Raw genomic sequence first — 23,821 nt, 5'->3', positions numbered from 1 at the left:
CACCACCACCACCCCCAACCTACCGACCCCTCCTGCTCCTCTCTCTGCAGGGTGGCCGCTTCTTCAGCCTCTCGAGGCGTTAATTACCAGGGACATTCATTGTCCTGTCCTTCCCCAACCAAGATTTCCAATTTCCATGTCAAGTGTTGAGCACAACCAGAAAATCAGAGTGGTTCCTGTTGGGCTCCTGCCCCACAAAGAAATCTTTCCTGACCGCCAACACAACCCGGCCTGACGTCGCCTTTTCCACTGGACGTTTTCCTCCACACCAGCTGTCACCACAAACACCCGTGGCAGTGGAGCCCTCCTCGTGTTTGGTCACCTCCAGAGCAGCCTCCTCCACACGTAGCTCGTCCCTGGCAGGGTTTTTCCCTGTGGCCAGGCAGGGACAGTTTCCATCCTCTGGTTTGGAGCCCTCACTCAGAAAACCAGTCCAGGCTCGGGTGGATCCTGGGCTCTGCCTCTCTAGGGAGTGCTGGGCAGGGAGCACAGGGCTCCTGGTGCTCCATCTCCCGAGGTGGTTTCAGAACCTGTTTCACAATTCCCTCTATCCTACCCTCACCAAAATGGGTGACCATGGGCTGCACTCCTCCTCCAGCTGCTGTCCCAGGCTGATCCAGGATCCTCACACCCCGTGGTGTGGGTATCCCTGTCCAGCTGTTTGCCTTCTAGGGAGTGAATAATCTGCCTTTTCTTTCCTCCCTGATAATCAGGCAGATCTGTACAAAAGAGAAATTATTGCTTATGTTGAAAGGAAACACAACAAGTGAGGAAGGCTGGTGTGTTTCTAGTTAGGAAGGCCCAGCACTGACCTATTGCATTTGTCATTTTGATAAGGACATTTGATAAGCAGACTCCTGGACTCAACTCAAGCATTTTAGTCCTCTGCAAGCTCTAGGGCAGGGCAGTGAGGTGCCAGAGGGGTGGCACAGGTGACATGGCTGCAGTGCTTTCTGAAGTGACAGGTTTGTCATCCTGCTCCTTCTGAGCCCTCCAGCAGGCATCACCACCCCAAATCCAAATAAAAACAGCACAGCCAGAGCCAGGGAAAGCCCTTGGCTCTCACCTGAGGTCTGTGAGGAGCTGCTCGGAGCTGGAGCCCAGCACCAAGTGCAGCTGAGGTGGTGCAGCCCTGACCCTGGAGCAGATCAGCCCTTTGATGTCCTCTCCATCCCAACAGCAAAGGTCACTCCGGATTTACAGTCCCATCGCCTCCCAAATGTTTGTGGAAGCTCTGACTCCACACCTAGGGCTTCCCAATGTGCTGTGGCTGGAAACAGTGTCACAGGGCCCAGCTCTGCCTGGCCTGCCAATACAGAATAAATAATTTATGCCAATCTGTTGTTAACAACTCTTCTCTTCCTGCAGATTATTTACACTCTGTGAATTTTACCCTCTGGAAACAACTCCTAGGGATAAATCCAACTCCTGAAACAGTTCTACTATATTTTAGCAGGTGAGGAAGTGAATTCAAGTGGGAAGAAGTTAATTCAATTCCAATTCAACTTTTTTTTAAATAAAAACTTTAATTTTGTAAAGCATTTTCCTACACCACCAAGAATTAGCTCTTAAATAATTCTTACAATGGTCACATTCGTATTTCATATTTTAGGTGCTCATGGAAAATCAGACAAATCTGGTTTATTTCTTACAGCAATCAGAGTACATAAGTGTTAGTCCATTTGCTGTGAAGTCCATCCCTATGAAGGAAAGGTGCTGAAGAGGAAATTTGCCTCAGGCCTCAAATTATCTCTTGCTGGAACCTGAATCCCATTTTTTTTTTGAAAGCTCCTAAAATGCGTGGGAGAGAGTAATGATCTGCCCTGAGATAACACAAATAATTTTCTTAGTCCTCACAGACTGAAATTAATTGGTGCTGAGCATGGCTTGAAACACGTGACATTAAAGAAGCACATGGTTACCCCACAGGAAGGAGCTGCCCCAACTTTAATGTTGCATCATTATCTTGTTTTGTATTCCTGGCCACGTGATATTGCCTCTGGAACAGGAGGCAAGATGTTTTAATTGCACATTAATAATTATGTAAATGTAGATAGCAACGCTTGTTGAAATTAATCATTCATTATCACCGTGGAGGAAAAAAAAAAGGAATGGCAATGAGATGAGCTATTGCTGCTGAAAGCTGAGCTGAAATTCTGTTTCATTTTTCAATCAGCCTTCATGAAATGTGCTTGATGAATATCGATTCACCCCAGTGGATAAATCTGCCTGAGGGAGGAGACACTTCCCAGGGAGGGCAAGGAATATTTGTCATAATTAAATGCCCATCAAGAGATCACAAAGCAACTTACGGAGGAGTTAAACTGCTTTTATTCACATTTGTGCAAAAGGAAAGGGTGATAAGCAAAAGAGAGATTTAAGTAGAGTTACTAAAGAGGGATTGAACATTAAAAACATTAACCCCTCCAAAACAGAGGTACCTGGCAGGCTCTGCACCACTGTCCCACCAGGGATCACTGCCACAAAAGGGGCAGGGTCAGCTCCCAGGACCCCACACCAGGAGCAGTGCTGGGAAGAAAACTGTTCCCAGTGCCTGGCAGGACGGTGTGAAATGAGCTCCTAACCCTGGTTTGGGGCTCCCTAACCCAGGGATGGGGATGGCTCAGCCTGTGCTGCCCCGTGGGTCTCACAGGAGCTGCAGCTCCTGGGGAAGGGCCTTGGCACCTCAGGGCAGGGCACTGAGAGGATCACAGGAGCAGCACAACAACAGCTGAGGGCTTTTTCTGACCTTTTGCCCTTTACTTGATTGCCTGTTTCTTTAAAGAAAGTTTTTACTTTTTTATTTTTTTTTTTCCTTCTTTAGTTTTTTCTCCTGCTATCCCCATGAGGCATTCTTTCCTATGAGTCATCCACACCATAAAGAAATTACTGTTTGGCTCAAAGTTCTGCTCCCATGCCTGGAATCAACATTTTTTCAGTCAGAGATAGGAAATGAGCTGAATTCGTGGGTGATTCACTATTTACTATTTTGACCTGAGATGTGTTTTTGCCACTAACTTTAAGAGAAAAGAAAATCCTACAACAAAATATTTAAAAGGCCAAAGCTACATGGGACAGAAGGCATTTATATGCTCTTTAATTGTTTCTTTACTTCATATACAGTAATAATCCCTTACATCTCTGGACACTGATCTTACATTTTATTAGGATTATTAATGTGACTAATTTTATTCCAGAATGGCAAATTAAATATTTAAAATACCCTAAAAAGCACATTTTCCTGTGCAGCTCAGAAATGTGGTATTGTTTATGCATTTATATTTTTTATGTGTGTATGACACAAAACAATAAACCTATTTTTTTCAACATCTATTTAGCCTGGATGCAAAAATCCTATATATTAAAAAAACCAGAGCAGTCCAGCCCAGCCACAGACTGCCCAGAGGATCTGGACCATACAACAGCTGGAAGTCTGCAAAACACCCACATTTGCCCATTTTAATCCAGTGCTGTCAGGTATTAAAATTTTGGTGTGTCCACCCCTTTGTGGTCTAGCACAAACTCACTGATGTGCCCCTCTGGGTGTGTTGGGGTCTTGGTCCACCCACAGCAGCTCTGCTGGGCTCAGGATCCCTCCAGGGATCCCAAAATCAGCAGCTACACAAACCCCATGGAGCAGCTGTTCCCTTAAAGGAGTGAAAATAAAACTCTGAAAGCCTTGCCTGAACCTGCTGCAAGTCACTTTCTAAAGTTAGATTTAGACATTTAGGTCATTACAAAGCAGATGCTGCCACCAAATTTGTTTGGATGTAACCTCACTGCAGCACTTTTGCCAGTAGAAACAAATTAGAAAATGCTGGCTATCTCCTCAAATCCTCCTGATTTATTTGTTTCGAACCACAGCAGTGGCAGAAAGTTCTGAATTTCTTCATCTTCATCCCTGGCAGGTATTTATGAAGAAGGCAGTGATTTCAATTTCAGCTGCAGGAAATGGAACACATCTGGGATCAAGAAATGTCTTTTATGGTGTCCATCACTTCAGGTGAAAGGCAAGGAGGAGGAAGATGAGATGAGGAAAATTATTTCCCGGAAAAGGCCACAATATATTTTAAAAAAAATATATAAATGAAAATATTGTTCAGAATGTTTTCTTCTGGTTGAAATGAACATCACCCATGTTGTAATCCCAGGATAGCTCCTGGAAATGGAGAGGGGTTTTCCAGTGCCCCTGGTGTTTCCCATTTCTCTGATATTCTCACAACCATGAAGAGATGAAGTTGCCTCTCCGTGCTCCATTCAAGCACACAGGGGAAAGGAGAAGCTACCAATGAATTCTTGTCCATTAAATGCCACCCAATATATACACAGGGTTGCCAAAGTGTGATTTTTTCAGAAATCCACGATTTTTAGTTGGGAGGAAGAATGGGCTTGAAAGCCCCATACCCTGGGAGCAGCTAAATCTTATACCACCCTAAAAAAAACCTCAAATGGCACAAAGCCAGTGTCAAACAACCAGAGCCCCTAAACTTTCACTTACAAGCAACAACATTTGAAGCCATCCATCATTTTTGGAGTCTGATTAATGAGTGTGAGTGGCAGTGTGTACAACCAGCACCTCAAACAGCTCTAACATTTTCCAGTTTCTGCTTGGCTGTGGCTACTTTAAACAATTACTTCAGCGGGTTTGAAGCCCAGCTGGGCAGATTTTGTGCAGCTGGTGGCCAGGGGCCTGTTGGCCATCACTGGGCACATCAGGGATGGTCTGTGAATGTCCAGACACGTCGAGGCTGTTGTGGATGCTGGGATGTTCTGAGGCTTCGCTCTTCACTGGGTGGAGATGAGGGGATCTCTGCTCCCCACTCAAAGGGACTGTCCCCAGCTCAGCCTGCTGCAGCTGCCACGGCTCCTGCACTGGTTAAAAGCAGAAAAAAAGACCCTTCTTGGCCTTTTTCACCCTGGTGAGTGATTTCAGGAGGATGCAGCAGCTCTCACAGACCATGGCACAGCTGGAACGCACCGCTGGCGCTCTCTGCGCAGGAAACGAGACCTCAGCGCGTTTCTGTCTCATTTCTGGAGGAGCCCAGCCCCGTTCCTCTTCCTCTGCAGAGCATGAACAATGTGCAGAGCAGTAGGTATATACTGCCCCTGTGAGCTTTGTCCATTGTTAGGGCACTGAAAAATACTGACTTTTCACACAGTGTTCTTTGTAAAGCCAGCAGCTGCCCACGAGCGAACGCCACGCCAGGCCCACAAAAACAATGAAATGACACGATTAAAACTTCCAGTTCTTCTTAATCCAGGGCCCTCTGGCATGAGCATTATAATAAAGCCTTAAATAAATAGTTATAAGAACCATTTCTGTCATCACATGGCTGATGCAGAGTGGAAAACCCTGCAGAAATGAGGTGTCTGCACGTTCTGTCTTCTTGTTGGCAGCTTCATCTCGCAGTGTGCTGTTGAAAACAGCTTTTCAAAGTTGTGATACTAAATGTCACCATCAGGTTTGTCATGATTCTCATCTCACTCTCACCCAGTGAACACAATTTATTAATAATGTGCTTTTATATGAATTTGAGGTGTGAAGATTCAGCTCCTCTGAATTACCCCCTTGGGGAAGAAGGACAGAGAGAAGGGAACATCAAAAATGGTCTCTCTCAAAACTACCCTGTTCTGCTCAGATGCTGCCTTGACTTGGGGTTCTTCCAGAGGGTTTAGAGGCAGGCAGCATTTTGTTTATTTGACATGCAACCTTAGCTGATCTGATTGGAATGAGTTCTTGACAGCTCTGGAGCCCTGAATCAGAGGTTTCCAGAGAGCAGCCCATTAATAACTGGTGTCTGGATGAGGAATTGATCAACCCAAACCATCCAAGGGTCACAGGCAGCCCAGCCTTGTTCCCTGTTTGTCCTGATTCCTGCCCAGACAAGGTCCACCCTCTGCAGGGAGGGAAACAGGCAGGTGCCACGTACAAAAAAAATTTAAAAATATGGGTAAGATTCACCCAAAGCACAGCTGTGACACAGAATTCCATGCTGAGGAGACAGAGCAGGTTTGTGTTTGGACAGGAGACCCGGAGGGAAAATTTGCAGTATGGTTTGGAGGGGCTGGTTCACAACAAAAGAGGATCTGGGGATCTTCCAGTGGCACCCATGCTGCTGCCATCATTTAAAAGGTCACAGTGAAGAATCCATTGCTGGATCCTCCTCTGGCTTTCCAGCATGACCCACAGGATGAGGGAGCCCACAGAACACAATTAATGAGTGCCTTGGAGTTCATGTCTGCTCAAGAGATGGAATTTCAGAGCATTTCAGTGCATTTCCTACTTGTTTTTCTTCAGCTGAGATTTTTCCAGCGTGGGTGCCCCTTTCAGGTGTGGCTCATGTGTGTGTGAGACCTGAGGTGGGATTGAATAAAAACCAGAGGCAGGGTGCACCTCAAACAGAGAAGGTGCTAGGGAGAATTCACTCTTATTTACCATGGAAAAAAGCAATTCAAACAACATGATTTCCTCAAGGTTTAAGGCAAACCTGCTGTTTAACTCCTTTAATACCAAAGGCTGCCGAATTCCCAGGCAATAGCATGGCTGAGACAAATCACCATTTCCTCTTCAGAAAATGGAAATGGTGTACAATTGTTCTTTTCTTCTTTCTTTTTCTTTTTTATTTTTGGTGGGAAAAAACAACTTCTGAATTCCTTCACCACTTTCTGAGGGGAGCTACAATGGAGCTCAGCCAACTGTGACCTTTCACAGCGTGGGGGAGGAGATATGGTGGAGCTGGAGCTCATTTCTCATTTGCAACGAGCCCTTTGCAAAATAGTACCTGTGTTTCCAGGGCCCACAAATGCACAGCTACTTGAAGAAGCTAATAATTAATCTTCCCTTCCATTTCATCCAGAAACCGTGGCTCTGTTCAGCCAACCCATAAATATATATCTATATATATAAAGTGTATTTAATATATATATTATATTTTTTATATTTATTTTTTTACTTTTTAATGTACGTATACTCTTCGCAATCAGAGCATTTGCATCAGTTTTAAATGCATCACCAAAAGGCAGCTTATGGAAAATGCTGATTGAAAACATGGGAAGTTGCATCAGAAACAGATTTTTTTTCTTCTGCCTCCTGTGGGTGGTGATTTGCTCCACTCTCAACTATTCAGGGAAACAGCAGGGAAAATACATTTCCTTTTCTTCTGAGTTCCAAGTAAACCCCACGGATGGCCAACTTCAGTGTTGTGGTGATCCCCACCACGTTCTGCCAGCTGAGAGCCTCCTTTATCTCAAATGCTGTGTTTCCTATTAATAATTACTCAACTAAAGTTTGGTTATGTATTATTCATTATTCATAGCTTTTTTTTTTTTTTTTAAACTCGTTGACACCACCTGCTCTGAGCTCTGCAAACCAGCCCTGAAGCGGCTTTCACACATCCCTGCCAGGGCTGAGTGTCACCAGATGAAAAATGCAACCATTACTGCAAAACAATATTTTCCCTTCTTCTTCCTAAAAGTTTGCTGCTTTGTTTTGTCCTAGTAAGCAACTTTTTGTTCTTGCCCTGCCTGTAATTGGGTTTATTTGTTCATGCTAGAGACAGAAGGAGAAATTGCTGCTGCAGGACTGGAAACAATCCTAAATCATCTTCAGCCCTGTTTGGCATCTGGCACAGCCCCATTTGTCCAACAGAAGCTAAATGGGTTTGTAAATCCCACAAAAAATGTCAAAGTGATTCAATTGTGGACTTAGGAAAGCGTGCTAATGATTACAGAAGGCTAAATTGTGTGTAAGACAGCTTTCTTTTCATTTACATCCAGTGTGAGTAGTAAAATCTCAAATGTACCTTTTAGTTCATGAAGAAAATAAGGGTCAATTTAACAAGGGTAGTTTATGAAAATTTATTTTCTGCCCACAAATAAGGAAAAAAAAAATTTAAAAGACAGATCTGTCAAGAGCAAGATGCCCCTTCCCAGAGCTGTGCCAGGTGCTGCTCCTCCCAGCACAGCAGGAAAACACGGCTGCAGCCTCTGCCCCTGCATTTATGAGCACACAAAGGGTTTTTATGTCATTTCAAGCATTCAGATTCTGGCTTGTAACAAAACAGGGACCTTGGATGCCAGGCTGGAAAACCAATCATCCACAGAAGCTCTGCCTGCACGGGGCTGAGGCTGGGCAGGGGCTGGGCTCTGGTGGGTCCTGGGGGGATGTGATGCAGGGAAGTGTCCTGAAATCACCTTTTCCAGCCACTCTGCCCCTGCATTTCTCATTCCCTTTCAATCATTTCCCTCTGATGGGATCAAAGACAGCGTCTGACCAAACATTAACTTCAGGCACTACTTTAATAAAGGTGTTGCTTTTTATTTGTACAAGTCCCTGTGATTTTTTTTTTTTTAAATTCACTTGCTTAAAAATTATTTCTTCCCTTTCCCTTCTTTCTCCAGTGTCTCAGATTGAGGTGAGCTGCAGACACTCCTCAGTCATAATTTCTGGGCCAGTTTGGTAACCTGCTATCTCCTTACCCTGGAAAGATTCTAAACCACAAAGATGATGCAATTCTCACTTAGGTGAGAGAAGAACCTGGTTCTGGTCTCCCCAAGCACTCAGCAGCAACACTTGCTGTCAGTTTTAGAGAGTCCCTAAATGTATTTGTTATCCTTTTATGCTCCTTCCACAATTTTCTACCCCTCGAGCTGACGGCGGTGCAAATAATTGCAGGCCCTAAAATTAAAGGTTTTAGAAAGGCAGAGGCAGACAGAGTGAATAAAGTCTCACAGACTTTCCAAGCAGTTTGTCAGATGGTTTTTCCTCCGTAGCAGGAGGCTGGCAGCAGTGACCTGTGCTGGGAAACGCTCAGTGCACCAGCCTGGCCTGGGTGTTTGTAGGCTAATTTTTTGTTTTGAGTATAACCCTTGACTCATGGAAAAATAATCTAAGTGTTTTGGGCTGGTCCCTGACTTGATCTCCCTTCAATTAAGGACTGTCTGTCTCAAAACACGCGTGGAGAAGCTTTCATGACAATGTTTTTATCCTCCTGTGCTCTCCCAGAGGCAGGAGTGACTGCAAGGCAGTTCCAGCAGCTGCTTGCTCTGTGTGTGGCTGGGCTTTTCCAGGGAGCAGGATTCAGCCATCAGCCTCACCAGACCCCTGTGCTGCTGTGCTTAAACAGAGAGTGACATTTCGTGTTAAAAATTTATGCTGCGATGTGGAATTAAATCAGTTTTAACCAGAGCACTGCAACAGTTGCTTCAGGCAAAGGGCAACATCCCTCTGAATTTACTGTGTTGGGAGGCACATCCACCAAACAGAATCCAACCAGCTAAAATTAGTCCTGATAGGAAATTAGCTGGAGGTTAAATAAAGTTTTCTTCTACTTTGTTTTGTTTTTAGGTTACCCAAGAGATGTTCCTTCCTGGAAAGGGAAACAGGACAGAGATACAGAGCTGTTTTTCAATCCCTTCGTTTACATGGACTCGTTTCAAGTGGGTTTTATTGTGTGTTTGTGATTTAGACCTCACCAGCCCCTATTTTGGGATGGAAGGGTTTGAAGTGCCAGTGCCAGGGCTGTGTGCAGCCCAGCTCCCCTCAGCACCTCTCTCCTGGGCAGGGGACACCTTCCTTCCACTCTCTGACCTGCTCTGAATGCAGGTGGACAAGGTAAAAGTTTATTTAAAAAAAAAATTCCTTCGCACCTCGTAGTTAGAATCGGTATTTGTTGCAAAATTGCATTCCAGAGGAGATGAAAAATGACAAGCTTGGCTATGTAATGTCTAAGCCAGAGGAGACAGAGCTCCTCAATCCAGCAGCTCCAGCCAAAGCTCAGTGAAATCTAACCCACAGACTCTGGATTTGTATTTTATCATCCACCCTAGTATTTTTACTCGGACATCATTTTGCTTAGGGACACACTTCTAAACCTAAATCCTGGGCTAAGCAGCTGTGCCTGCCTGTGTGCCTGCATCCATACATCAAACCACAGCCATAATTCCTGGATTTTTTCCTTAAAGACACCAGCTTGCTTTGTGCATGTCATTTTCTTCAATAATAATGTATTTGTTAATCATAATCAAATAATAATGTATTCGTTACTTCTGCCTTCTAAAGGCAGAAGTATCTGTAGGAAAGCACACAGTAACAGGTTTATTTACTGATCTGGGATATAAATCTAGTTGCCTAAGCAAACACAAACTGTTTAAACAGTGGTTGGAGTAAACATGAAGGTACACTGGAAAGGATTCTAAAAATGCTCTGAAAGTCAGGGCTTTGTGTTTTGGGATTTTTTTGTCGTTGTTTAATAAAGCTATACCATCATTTCACATAACTTCTGGGAAGGTGCTGGGGGAGAAAGAGGAACCTCAGCACTTTTATTACAATGGGGTTTTTTACTGGCAAGCAGATACCTGTGCTGCTGGGGAGCTTTTGCAGGGAATTTGTAAATCTAGAGCCTCCTGCAGCCCAGGGATGTCACCAAAGCCTGCATGGGAGCAAACTGGCCCTGGAGAGGAGGATGGAAATGAGGTGTGTGGGGAAGAACGGGCCAGGAGCCGCCTCGGTGGCACCACGGGCTGGGGACTTCCAGAGCTGTGGAGAGCCAAGGAAAAGGCCCTGCAGAGGAATCTCCCTCTGAGGGCTGCTGTGTACTCACGCCAGGATTATCCCTCCAGAGCAAGCAACAGGCATGTGCAGCTCCAGAGCAGGAAATGCCACTGTCCTAGCAGTGCTGTGGGTAGGAACAGGGGGTGAGGGTGGCACTGGGCTGGGCAGGAGGCGCTTGGAGAGCTCCTGCAGCTGGAGGGGTGGAAGGGTGAGCTCCTCCAGTGCCTCAGCCTGCAGGGAGCTGGGGGATCCCTTCCAGAACAGAAGTAGAAAATGTGGGAGGCTGTTCCTTGAATCTCAGATTGCTGCTTTCTGTGATCACAGAATCACAGAATGGGTTGGGCTGGAAAGGACCTTAATAAGTTCCAACCCCCTGCCATGGGCAGGGACACCTTCCACTATTCCACTATTCCACTGTTCCACTGTTCCACTGTTCCACTATTTCACTGTTCCACTATTCCACTATTCCACTTTTTTCCAAGCCCTGTCCAACCTGGCCTTGGGCACTGCCAGGGATCCAGGGGCAGCCACAGCTGCTCTGGGCACCCTGTGCCAGGGCCTGCCCACCCTCACAGGGAACAATTTCTTCCCAAAATCCCACCCAATCCTGCCCTCTGGCAGTGGGAAGCCATTCCCCCTTGTCCTGTCACTCTATGAGTCCAAAGTCCCTCTCCAGCTCTCTTGGAGCCCCTTTAAGCACTTTAAGCTCTAAGGTCCCCCTGGAGCCTTCTCTTCTCCAGGATGAGCAATCCAAATCCTCTCAGCCTTTCCTCACAGCAGAGCTGCTCCATTCCTCTGATCACTCCTCTGGACTGGTCCAGGACTTTCCTGTGGTGAGGGCCCAGAGCTGGAGGCAGCACTCCAGGCAGGGTATTGCATCCTAAAAAGTGTCTTGAAGTCCTGCTCTGATTAGGGCCAGAAGAATGTGAGAAACAACCTCTGCCCTGCAAAGCTTTTGCTTCCCTTTTGCACACATAAAATAGTTTTTGTTGTACACCTTTTGGGATATAAGGTACCTGTGAGTGAGGTTAAAAAGTAGAGGACAGAAAGAAAGACATTTTTAGCTTAGTGGATAGACCACTGTTGTCCTCACATGCACTTCATAAATAATTTTTTGAGTTTCTGAAGATTTCTGAGGAGTACATTATTCAAAACATGCAGCTATTCCTCCTGAGACTGCATTCACTGACATAAAACGCTCACTGAGTTGAATTATTAATACTTTTTCCAGTATCTCAGAGTTTCTTCTGCTCTGTACAACATGTGCAAGTTCACCTCTCAAAATGTCATGGAGAAACATGGAGCTGAATGTCCCCTTGACCATGGGACCTTTCCATAGCATTTCCTGTCAGCTTTCCTCAGGACCCTCGTTGTGCCAGTCTGGTTCCATCACAGCATTTCCCCCCATGGCTCCTGACAAGACAAGCTGAGGATGCTCATTTTAAAAAGGGAAGGGAAGAAACCCCACAAAACCAAACCAACAAGACAAGCAGAATGTGACAGCTGAAATGGAACACTGAATCAGAACTACATTATGAATTTCTTGTGCATGTTCTGGCTTAGAAAAAAAAAGGTCAATCCTACAGCTCCCAAAATTCCACCTTAGATTTTCCACAGTCCCCTGCACCAATGGAAAAATCCATTGCAAAATGGCACTGTTTAAAGTCATTTTCTCCTCAAGGTGCAACCACTTTCAGCTGAATGATGATGGCACGAGAGGCCACAGATATTTTCCCTTGCTGGCTGTGAGATTTGTTGTGGTGTTTGAGCAGGTACATAAAGCAGACAAACAGGAACAATAGAGTACAAGTTTCAGGATTTATCCTGCTTCTCAGAAGGTGCTGATGTGCTTCATGTGCAATGTGCAGATTTCTGGAAAATTATGAATCACGTACTTCTTTTCCTGTGAAAATGTCAGCTGTTCTCTAGGATGGCAAATCTGTAATTCCTTCCACGGAGCAAAACAAATTAAGTAAGACTAATGAGAGTGGTGGGGAGAACATTTTGAAGGATGGGAAGGAGAGCAGATTGAATCCTGTCTTGCAGCACATCTGTGATGGGGAAGGGAAGAGGGGCTGGTTTCATGTGGATTGCATGGTCCGTGCATGGGACTGGGATAAAAAGGATTTATCCCACACCAATTCATTCTGATGGTGACTAACAGGGGATTTATTAAGTGTGCAGGCTTCTTTAATACAGCTTCCTGTTGACTTTACTCCTGTTTGCATTGGATTAAGGATTGTCTAGGGCAAACCAGGTGAGACACCAAAGAAATTGGCAGGGACCTTGCAGCAAACACCGTCCATCCCCTGAGTGTGGAGGTGCCAAACGCCAACAGTCCCAAAGAGTGGGTGTTGTACAGACAGGAACAAACCCATGTGTGCTTGAAAACGCCTTCATGGCCTTTGCAGTGCTACAAAAACATGTTGGGTGTTAAGTTTCTCTGTGATATTTGCCCTTTATTGAGATTATCTGCTTTTTTCCTCTTTAATCATCTTTTAGGAGCCAAAACACCACAAAGGAATAATTCCCATTTATGAGCTCTTCTTTCAGGTGAAACTTCATCATGCAGCTGGAGTAAGTAGAATTCCCATAGCAAAAATGGCATTTCTGCCTGTTTGTGAAATTCCCTTCATTTAAAGCAGTAATTTGATGTTGAGAAGAAAGGCAAACAATTACAGCAATCCCTCTCTGTGGTACAAGTACATTCATGCTTTGTCTGCCTCCTGACTGCAAAGACAATATTTACATATGCACACAAATCACATCACATATTGAACTAGTGCTAGGACTGCAAATATTAAAGCTGCACTATTTTGTTTATGTTTTAAAGACCCGATGATCAGGAAATGCCGAGGCATCGATAAAATCGACAGCTGCCAGGTGATTTGCAGGGCCCATCTTCAGGAAGCTGCTTTCTGAACATCTGCAGGCATTGAGCAACAAGGAAATTTATTTCATTGGCACCTTCCTAATGAAGCCCTGTATCATCCAGCAAGGTATGAAGGGGAGAGCTGTGCTGGTACCCAGTGTATTTTCCTCCTGGTGAGGTTCTGGGAGTGTAAAGAGCAGCACAAAGAGTCTGCCTGCCCTCAGTAGCAAGCTGCATGTTGAGATGCCAGTGAAGAAGATTATCATAGTACACATGCTGCCATTTAATTATGCCCTTTCCTGTAAAGAGCCTGGCTTTAATTAAATGGCAAAACAAAGTGAGAACTTTTCTCCAAGCCATTTTGAAGTGCTCACTTCCTCCTCTGTGTGCTGCGGTTTATTAGATTTGAATGAGTAATGGGGTGGTTTCATTTGTTTAGTAAAATTAAAGTGGTCGGTAACAATTTCCTGTCTGAGCAAACCGTGGGCTGATTAATAATATTGGGGATGGTGGTGAATAGGGGTTTTTTAGGTTGTGCTGCCTGGCTGCTGCTACTTGGGGGTTTCCAGAGCCGCTGGTGCTTCACCAGGCTCAGCCTCAGCTCTCACTCAGACAAAAGCTGTGCTTGCAGGGCTGGGCTGGTCCAGGAGCAGCTTGGAAAGTGCCCTCAGAACTGAACACCAAGGCAGCGTGGAGGAGATTTTGAAACAAAATTTATTTTCTTTCTCACCCAGACCTTTAGTAATTTGCATTTGCAGGGCCAAGCCTGGGTGGGGTGTGAGCACTGGTGAGAGGTCCAGCTTTGGAGCAGGCATCTCTCACTTGGGATGTCAGAGACAGTGTTTGCCTGCTCCTCTCCAGCCTGTTTTCCACTGCTGCTGTAGGGATGGCCATCCCTACCATGGGATCTCTTCACTTTCCACACAAACACACCCTAATTTAACCTGCATCGAGCAATTTTGCAGAACTCCACGATCCTGGGTCAAAACCCTAGAGCAACCCATTCATTTGAATTAACAGCAAAAATGGGAGGGGAATCAAATGCATTGTGCAAACCTTGACATGAGACTTAGTATTTTCACTCCTCCTGAAAATCTCAGAGAGCTTTATCTCTGTTTATTCTTGAAAAAGGCTGCACATAACCAGGGGCTACATCCTTCCAAAATGAATTGCAATTACCAGTTGACACAAGCAATATTTGGCCATCAGTTTTCCCACACATGTCCCATGTTTTTGCCTGAATTTGATTAATTTTCTCTTCAGAGAATCAGACACACAGATGGGTGCTGACCAGCTCACCCAAAATCCGGAGTGACACAGTCCTGCTGCAACAGGCATTTGGGAAAGGATGAACCCAACCACAGTCATTCCTGCTCTGTCTGGATGCTGATGTGGCATTTGTGGTGAGTTAATGCTTACTGCTCATAAAACAGCTTGGACTCTGATATGACATACTAGGAAAAAAAAAAATAGGCATATTCCATGAATTTTAAAATGTGGCAACAGAGACAGAGGCAACACACCAGGCTTGTTGCAACACCTATTGAGTCTGTGACAAAAATGCTGTCTCCAATTATTGCCATGCAGTTGATGACAAATATAATGCCTTTGCCATCAGTAGGCAAATACAAGGGTCTGTCAGCACATAAGACTTCAAAACCCTACATCAACATCCAGCAGCTTGTTTAAAGAGCTGATTCAACAGGCTGCTGACACGGGGTTTTGCTAGATTTCTTCAGCCTTTACCCATTGATCTTCACGTCCACACATGACAATTAGCTCAGTCTGCACTTTCTGGAAGCTGCAGAGTGTTTCAGGGGTCACAGGCAGCTAGAGAGTTCATCAGCACAGATTCTGTAAATAAAATACTGCTACGTCAGTGCCAGTCCTTCCTATAAGTGATGCCCGAGCATGTACAGCCTCCACAAGAATTGTTCCAGCCAAGGTTCAGTTCTGAACTACTGGAGTTCCCTTGAACTTTACTGACATTGGTGTTGAAAGGAGAGGCTTAGCACCTCAAGGAAAATGTTGGTGGCACGTGGACTCAAGCCATCACAGAAAACGCTCATTGTTATCTCAGGATCACAGCTCACTCCTGCAGGGTTTCCAGCTTTGAGAAAAAAAAGTAAAACTACTTCTGTGAAGGGAAAAGCACATGTTAAGTTGACCTATCTAAAAAAAACCCTTAAAAAGAAGCATAGTTCTTTCCTTAATCACACTTCCTAACGCAGATAACACCGGGCCTTTGCACAGAAAGGAAGTCAGAGAAATGACGCCGTTCCACACGAACAAGCAGGTTGTGTGGGCGTAGCCGAAATCAGAAATTACACTAATAAATAATGTCTCTCCTCTGACAGCCCAAAGTGCTCTGCAAATGTTGTTTCAGTGAAGCAATACGGATGGGCAAATATCTTGCAGTTTTAGAAAAACCTAACAATGCAATTGTGTCTCTCTGGAGGTGAGACGCAGGGCCAAGGAAGAGCAGGAACGACACGCCTGTGTTGTGACTTGTAGACCTGTGGTTTAACCACCAGACAAGAAAGGGCTTATTAAAATTAACAGTATTAGAAAAGATTATGCTCCCCAGCAAAATACCAAGTTCCTGTGAAGACCTGTGGATCGCCTGCACAGCTTTTGCAAGAAGTCATTTAAGAGACGATGTCTGTGGTTCGTCTCTGTGTGTCGGGACCTTTGAGTAGTTACACAGGAGTCAAACGAATCTCTTTTCACCTTGTCTGCAAAGCTTAGATTTCAGGCAGAGATAAAAACTGTCTGCTTCACAGCGGGAGAACAAAGTGCTTAGAGTTACCCCTTGCACATTTAAAAAGAAAATGCCTTTTTGCTAAAAGTTCACGGCCATGAACTTGCAGATATTTCTCCAAACAAAATGCTTAGCCAGAAGTCATCTGAGAATCTTAAATTGCTGAAAATCAGATTGATTCCTCCAGTATGGATCCTGGTTCAGGTCTGGGTGTAGGTGGTGAAACATGGCTGGCACTGCTTCCAAGCCATGCCACACATGCTCCTCTTCTTCCTTGAGTCAGTCCTGGTGTTTCCTCCCTGGATGAAGTGATTTTAGCAGCTGGTGGAGGTGGTGAAATGGGACCAGGACTTATTTAGCCCATTAATCATGTTTGTCACAGAGTGAAAATAAGCAACTGCAGCCTCTCCTCCTGTCATGCTCATTGGAAGGGTAAATTCAATCAGCAGGTTGTCTCCATTACCTGCAGGTCCTTGCTGAAAATTGGCAATTTCCACTGTGTTAAGGCATGGGCTCAGATGGCAAAACCTGGCTCTAGACCATAGGAAGAGAAAGTTTGGGGGTGTTCACCTCTCAAATTTCCTGCAGATCCACACATGTTTTCTAATTTCTGTTTGATTGAATAATATTTTCCAACTGGGTTCTAATTTCACATGAACCATGAATGAGCTTATTCTAGATCAGTTGTGTAAATGTTTTTGTAAATCCTTCTGGGTTTACACACTACTCTGTGCCCTCTCTGACCCTCCAGCCTATGTTCCTTTGTCCTACCCCACTTCTGCACTTTAAATTTCATTGGCAGCCTCTGGACCCTGCATGTCTGACTTCTGCAGCCATCTGTGGAGCCCTAGAGGGGACAAAACACAGCCTGATTCAAAGCAAGGGATCTCGTTTAATGCCATCAGATCCACAATTTGGGTATAAACAGTTCTTTTCAGCATGACTCTATTTCAACATTTCTGTGTTTTATGAAATATTGTGCAACAAGGTGATACACAGAGAGGCAGGCTCAGGCCAGAACTGATGCAGCAGTGGCATCCTGAACTTGGGTTATGATTAATTCTGCTTTTCATCACATGAAACGTTGGCTATCAATCTCCTTCCCCTCTCCTTCTATTTTAATAGCAGCAGAGACACTACCTCAGATATATTACAGTGCCATAAAAGAGGCTGATTATTTATTTAGAAGAAATGAAATGTGGTTTAATGGAGCGTGTGTTGGGCTCCAGGCCAGTGGATGGGTTCTGGTCTTCTGGGCTTCAGTGCAGATGCTCCGGGTTTTCAAAGGCAAATCAGTGTCAACTCAGGGGCCCTTTAAAAGCTCAGCTTGGCTCTTCCCCAGCTCCTCTGCTGGCCGAATTGCAGCCCTTTGCCTGACTCTCCCACCCCTTGAGATGGGAGAAAAATGGGCTGCAGCTCTTGATGAGCTCCTTGGTCCTGCTGGACTCTAAACACAAGGCTCTCACTCGCAGCCAGGAGAAGCCTTGCCCATGGGAGCAGGAGCTGCCATCCAAGAAAAAGTGTTTCCCACACACTTGTGAACACCCCAGGGGCACTGATGGATACGTCAGTGATGCCTGACCTTGCCCAAAATCTGGGCAGTGCAGCACCACCCCCGTGCTGCCCGTTCCCGGCACAGGTTTTGCTCGGCACTGGGCACGGCTCCCACTAACACAGATTGGGATGTCTCAAGGGAATGAAGCCTAAAACTGCAGTTTCTCATGCCTCTCCAAGTTCTCACTGCACTCTCCAGCAACCCCTCCACCACGGGGATGGTGGCCTGGTCAGAGATGAAAAGGAGCATGTATCAAAATGAAACCATGCCGCTGGGGAATAAAGTCACGTAGCTATGGGAAAAACATGTGTCTGTGAAGATTTCCCCTGACTTTAGCACACACATTCTGCTCGTTATAAACTGTCTTTTTATATAACTTGACCCAACAACATCTGCAAAATTCTTGCCTTTTTGAAAGAGCTATGAATAGGTCACTGTTTGTTTCTGATTAACTTGTGTTTCTGATTCATTTATCATTCTGGTCAGCCTTTCATTCCCGTAAATACATTTACTCTCTAGTTTCTCAATATTTAAAATACATGTTTCATAGTAATTCTGAGGTCAGGAGCCAGTCTGCCAATGACCATGTGCACATTTCTACAGCATAAAGTTTATTTTTTTTTTGCTTGCTAAAAAAAAATGGCAGTATGCTTGCACTAAATCACAATTTTGAAAAGGAAATTTAAGGTAATCATTTCTGTAAAAGCTTTAGGTAATGGCTGGTTGAGTGTTTAAGTGTAAACTGTTCCTAGGGATAGTTCAATGAAAGCTCTCTTCAATTAGTTGCACAATTACAACATTGATACACTGTAGGAAGTGTAAAATACTTAGGGATAGCCATTAGTAGATAAACTGCACGGGTAATAATCTCCCAAATTCACACACATTGATTTTCACATCTTCTCACACAGAAGTCAATTTTAGAGCAGAGCTAAGGCTAAAGTACATTTGTCAGAATTCAGAGCCTGCTGGCTGATTAAAATCAAATCTGGAAGAGCCTAAGAAACCCAGGGGCATGCCTGCCCATATGATAAAAACCAGCGGGGGTAGGGAAGGAGAGACGTGTGTCAGGACACTGCTGCAGAGCACACGAGGTCCTTGGCTGCCGTCCTGCCCACTGGGCAGCTGACCCCAGCCCTGGCTCGCCCCAGGGGATGGCCAGGAGGACGTGGGAAGGAGCTGGGAGCCCGCAGGGGGTGGGGATGAGGGCCAGACACAACTCTGCAAGCCTGATTGCTTGGCTGTGCAGAGAACAGCTCAGCTTTTCACAAGATTTCCACTTGAGGCATTGACTTTGTGGTCTCTGTGTATTTCCCAAAGTAATTTGGTTTCCTGCAGCAGGTCACCCCAAGGGATGTCCCAGGAAATGAGATGCAGGTTGACCCTGCTGTGTGATGCACATGGGGATGAGGCAGGAGCTGCTCCAAGGGCTCAGGGGACTCGTTAATCCCCAGCTCCAGGGCCAGCCTGTGCCCATTTCACAGCTCTCTGCTCTCTGCTCAAGCTGCTCTAAAAACCAAGTGACCACATCACTTCTCCAACCAATATTGGAATAATTTGGGCTTGACAATGCAGGTGAAAAATGAGTTGCCTCTTCTCTGCATAGCTGTGCTCTGATCTCGGTATGATTTCATCTGTATTTCTAGAAATCTAGACGTTTCCAGAAATATCTGCCTGAGTAATCTCTTCATGGCTCTTCAGCAACCCCAGTGGCTCCTACCACTCAGGCTGTTTGTTAAAATTAGCAAAACATTACATAAAGGCTAGGACAGTCCTCAGTGTGGTGTGGTGTTAAGTGAGTTCAGCTAAAGGGTGTTTTAACCAACACAAACTAAACCAACCTTCCAAGAACAGGCCGTGGGCAAGGCTGGGAAGTTGCAAGCAACATGAGGTAGCTGCTGGGTGAAGGAAGACAGATGTCGGAAACATTTCTCCATCTGTAAACAAACAAACAGCCCGACACCCAAATCGGGCCAGTCTGGTGGAAAATATCAAAGTCATGACCTTCATCAAATGCAAGAAAACAGATTACACAGCAGCACCACTCACCGTTTTCCTATCTCTGTGTTGGCCGTGCTGGCTCACAGCCTTCTCCAGGGGAGACGAACTCCAGTGACCGCTCTAGGTTCCAGGGCAGCTTTTTCATTTCACAATCACCATCTGAAAGGGGACAGCCCAGTCTCTGTTTTTGTTTTCTTCCTGGTGATGGCCTCTGTTTTTATGTCTACTCCATAATTTCCATTTTTTGTTGTTGTTTTTCCTTCTCCTTTCCTCTCCGATTTTACCATTTTCATTTCGTCTTCCTCTGTTCAACTCTTTAACCCCCTTAGAGCTCTAGATTTGTACTCCTTAAAACAAAGTCCTTAATCCACCACTGTTATTTACATGTGCATTTATTGAAGCAGCTGAGCTTAATATGTCACTTCTCATTCACTGTATCATATTCCCCAGCTACAAACAGGCCCACAGCCTACTGCAAACATTAAAAAATCCCCTCACATGTATTTTAAGTCTTTCAGCCCTTCACACAGCTGAATTAACTTACTAGACATGATAACTCAGCCAGATGCAATTGCCCTGCCTTATCTTTAGTTCTGCTGAGGAACAGCCCCACCAGGATAAAGCCCCATTTATTTCAGCCAGGAGTAGACTGCGAGTGTCTTATTGTTTTGGCCAGAGCTTTGAACAAATAATTGTCTGGGATAGCATACTTCCAATTTTGATTTCAGATGCCTCACTCCTTTCCAAGTGATGGTGTACAGAGTTAAGTTGCAGGAGAGGGATGTTTTCAAATTTTGCAAACAGGAATCCTTTCTGCACATCCGACCTTTCGTGTGTCTGGATGAATCCTGGTGTTTCCACAAAGCTGGTGTGTTTGTGAACAAGTGTGCAGCCAGGGCACCTCTGTTTGCCTACTTTACATACCCCAGATCATATTGTAGCTCCTGGAATCATATCACAGCTCCTTCACAGACTCTCACTGTGGCCCCAGCCCTCCTGGGCTTCCCTGCTGCTCAGACAGTGGGGAGATGCTCCAGTGTGAAAGTCTCATTGTCAGCAACTGGGATCTCAATCCCCTTTCTCTAGCTGCCCTCCGTGATAACACCACCTCAGAGCTTTCCCTGCTGGGAATTCATCCCCTACCATCCTGTGCTGTCCACAGAATAAAAAAAACCCCACCAAATCCCAACCCCAGCAATTTCTGCTGACCCCGTTTACCTCCAGCAGCTCAAAGCGGAGGTGGAAAGCCGAGCTTTGCGTTAGGCAAGAGCCCTGTGGGACCCTGCAAAGGAGGTTTGTTCTGCGTGCTGCCTGCCCTGGCATGCCTGTGCAGGCTTGTGCTGCATTCCCGAGGGGAGCTGGGCTCCAGGGAGCCGTGTGGGAGCTGCCTGCTCCTCTCCTCGCTCTGATGAAGCTCTGGGTGAGTCCACCCAGGAGAGCGCCGCTTTCGCTGCCTTCGCTGGGGCCAGGCAAGAGTAAATTGAGTTCTCTGCTTTGTAAGGTGGGATGATTTTAAAATCTCCCTCTGCTTTTTGAAGTTAGTTGGAACAATCAAAGTGGTGGAGAGGCGATAAGTGGCAAAAGGCGAATTTCGGGCTACAGGCAGCCTGCATGTGCGTGGGAGCTGCCTGGTGAATAAAGAGAAGCTAAAGGAGGACGAGCTGCTGGGGTTAGAGCAGCTGAGGAGAGGCAAACACAGATCGTTCCTTTGTAGGGAAAATAAAGAGGTGCAGCTCTGCCTCCTTGGACTGGAACTCATGCGGGTAAGGTGGAGCAGGGGGACAGAACCCCTGATCTCTGCTGCATCCATAGGGATGGTGTGAGAGCTTTGTGCACAGAGTGCTCATCACCCCAGCCTGAGGCCAGCCTGGCCAGAGACAACCGACACAGACACCTGTACAGACACCCCATCCAGAGAGCACAGACACCTGTACAGACCCCTCATCCAGCACAGACACCTGTACAGACCCCACATCCAGAGAGCAGACACCTGTACAGACCCCTCATCCAGCACAGACACCTGTACAGACCCCACATCCAGAGAGCACAGACACCTGTACAGACCCCACATCCAGAGACACCTGTACAGACCCCTCATCCAGAGATACCTGTACAGACCCCTCATCCAGAGACACCTGTACAGACCCCTCATCCAGCACAGACACCTGTACAGACCCCTCATCCAGCACAGACACCTGTACAGACCCCACATCCAGAGAGCACAAACACCCTGTACAGACCCCACATCCAGCACAGACACCTGTACAGACCCCTCATCCAGAGAGCACAGACACCTGTACAGACCCCTCATCCAGAGACACCTGTACAGACCCCTCATCCAGAGACACCTGTACAGACCCCTCATCCAGAGAGCACAGACACCTGTACAGACACCCCATCCAGAGAGGACAGACACCTGTACAAACCCCTCATCCAGAGAGCACAGACACCTGTACAGACACCCCATCCAGAGAGGACAGACACCTGTACAAACCCCTCATCCAGAGAGCACAGACACCTGTACAGACACCCCATCCAGAGAGGACAGACACCTGTACAAACCCCTCATCCAGAGAGCACAGACACCTGTACAGACCCCTCATCCAGAGAGCACAGACACCTGTACAGACCCCTCATCCAGAGAGGACAGACACCTGTACAGACCCCTCATCCAGCACAGACACCTGTACAGACCCCACATCCAGAGACACTTCCAGGCAGAGGGAGCTCAGAGGAGGATGCAGCTGCACTTACCCCCAGTTCAAACCGTGCTACAAAGACAGAAGCCTTGGGGGAATTTAGAGGATTTTTTGTTATTGTTGTTTGCTTAGTTTGTGGGAGTTTAATGTTTAATCATTGCAGAGGAGTGAGTGGGTTACTCATAGAATTGTTAGCCGTGATTTCTGCCTTTTTTTCCTTTTGTCCTTTGTTCTTCCTTATCGCGGCTCCCACATTTTGTGGACTGGATTGTCTTCCTATCATGGTCCTTGATTCCTCAAACTGCAATTTCATAGCGTTCTCAGGAGTCTCTTCATTTAAAGAACTCAAATTAGAGGCCACAGGAGTCAGGAAGTGCTTGGATGGCTCCATAACCCCACAGGAGGAAGATGCTTCCCCAGCAGACAGGCACTGGTGCAGGGGCGCTCCCCTCACTGTGGGTACCACCACTCCTGCAGATCACAGAGCCACCTCCACACCCTGCTCCCAGCCTTCACCCACGAGAAGCAATTCCAGATTCCAGAACCTGAAAATCTAGAAAATATGGTTCCAAAGGCAAAAGGTTCAAAAGAAAAAAAAAACAATAGTTCAACTTCAAACTCCAAACAAAGGAACTGTTTGCTATTAAGATTTTGGGATTTTTTTTTTAATCCAAACACTGTATCCTAAAAATAAAACAACAAAAAAAGTATCCCTAAAGCTATAAAACAATGTATGGACTCAGAGATAAGCTTGCAACTACATGAGGGAACCCTGCAGGGCTCTTCCCTAAAGGGTTTGTGCCCAGCACAGCTTTCCCCAGCAAAAGTTCTCCTCTGTTCTCTCCCAGCCACAAAAAACTGCTGCTCTGGTTTGTCTTTGGTTTGGCTCCTCTTTTTTCCCTTAGAAATGTCAGATTTTGCTGTAGTGTGCCAGTGCAAACCACCCTGATATGCTTTCAATGGAGAGAGACAAATTTATTTGATGATTTTGATTACTCTTTCTGGTTAATAATTAATTCAAAACAGGACCAGGAGATACTTCTATTGACTTCGTATTGCTTTTAACAAAACTGAAGGATGCTTTTAACAAAACTGTAACTCAATTAACCCCTGTAAAAAGGAAGTTATGCCTCTTAATTGCCATCAAATATTTATTCCATTTTTTACCACTGAGTCAGCTCTAGGTCTATCCTTTCTAAACCTCAGTAATCCTTGTGTTAGTGGTTCATAAGACATTATTTAACATCTGCAGAGGTATTTTTCCTAGAAGTGAAGTCATTCCCAGTCAGGCACATGCCTCATGCTACTGCAGACACTTGTAAAGGTTTCTCAGGTGTGAGGAACCTACTGAATGATCTAAAGGGTAAGTCAGTCCTGTGGT

General features: G+C 45.6%; 1 long non-coding RNA gene across 1 annotated transcript; it reads right to left on the bottom strand.

The window, feature by feature from the left end:
* Nucleotides 1-2,789: 2,789 nt before the first annotated feature.
* Nucleotides 2,790-21,188, bottom strand: LOC134554551 (uncharacterized). Its single transcript, XR_010081277.1, has 3 exons — nucleotides 20,960-21,188; nucleotides 19,790-19,900; nucleotides 2,790-15,561 (listed from the first exon to the last, which is right to left on the bottom strand). It is a non-coding gene; the product is annotated as an uncharacterized LOC134554551 (long non-coding RNA).
* Nucleotides 21,189-23,821: the final 2,633 nt, after the last annotated feature.

The sequence above is a fragment of the Prinia subflava genome, chromosome 9, assembly GCF_021018805.1.
Source record: "Prinia subflava isolate CZ2003 ecotype Zambia chromosome 9, Cam_Psub_1.2, whole genome shotgun sequence".
In the NCBI taxonomy this organism is placed as follows: Eukaryota; Metazoa; Chordata; class Aves; order Passeriformes; family Cisticolidae; genus Prinia; species Prinia subflava.
The sequence above is the reverse complement of the archived record's forward strand: the minus strand, read 5'-3'. Positions and strand labels throughout refer to the sequence as shown.